This window comes from Arachis ipaensis, chromosome B10 (genome assembly GCF_000816755.2).
Source record: "Arachis ipaensis cultivar K30076 chromosome B10, Araip1.1, whole genome shotgun sequence".
Taxonomy (NCBI): Eukaryota; Viridiplantae; Streptophyta; class Magnoliopsida; order Fabales; family Fabaceae; genus Arachis; species Arachis ipaensis.
This window is the reverse complement of record NC_029794.2, coordinates 127749472-127750555: the sequence shown is the minus strand read 5'-3', so window position 1 is coordinate 127750555 and position 1084 is coordinate 127749472.

Here is a 1084-nt window from a genome sequence, read left to right as displayed (position 1 = left end):
ATATCTTAATTATAATTATATAAAAAATTAAACATAAATTTATAATTCTAATTGCTATAAATATGATACTAACGTTCATAGTGGTAAATTGATATTGCAATAATTAATTTCTATAATTATTTTTGTACTACTAAAGGCATATAGTGTTTCTTTGTGGTTAGTGAGTCTAAATCTAAGAATCAAAGCATTTTTTTTCTAATCTGTTATTATTTTTTTATTGGGCAATTGTTTTTAAGGAGTTTTGTAGGTCAAGTTCAAGTCACATCTCCTCTACGTTTTCTACGTTTGTCAAAAAATATTCGAAGTGGAGCATATAATGAGATCGAATTTTCTCGAATATTCTATACTCCTAATTTTATTAAAATTACCTAAACTACCCTAGTTCTAACCCTCTACCCCACCGCCTTCCCTTCCTTTCCCCAAGTCTAGACCTAAGTGTTTCAGAAAACAAAAGAAACGTTGAGGGAGAGAGAGATAAACAGAGACAGAAAAGAAAGAATAGGGTGAAAGGAAAGAGAGAAGAGGGAGATCCGAGAGAGGGGAGTGCTGGTGGAGGAGGTCGCACCATCCTCGCAGACTGTCGCTGCCGCTGTGTCCTGCTGCTTGCGCCGCCGCCGCCATCCAGGAAGCTGCGGTTTCTGCTCATCGTCGCCGTTGAGATCGCGAAGAGAGATGGCTCGCGAGTGAAGGGAGGTCGCGGGCTTGGAGCCGCCGCGCCTTCGTCGCCGCTGCTCGCCTTTCCTGTCGCCGTCGTCCAACGCGAAGCCAGCCGCGGTCGCTGCACCTCCCAGCCGTGTCTGCCGCCGCCGTGTCGTCGAGGGGGAAGCCGTCGGGTCACAGAGCGAGAGAGAGAGAGACAAGGCACGGGAGCAGAGGAGAGAAAGGAGAGACCCACGCCAGCCACCGCCGCTTATGCAGCTCGAAACCCCGCTGCCGCCGCCGGAGTGTGCATTACCGGTAAGGGATTTAAGCTTGGCTTCTATTCTTTTGGATTCCGGGAACCTTTATCGTCACTGCATGTCTATTTCAGCTCTCCGCCGCCGCTGCTTGTCGTTCTGAACTGCTGCACCGTCGTTGCCGCCGT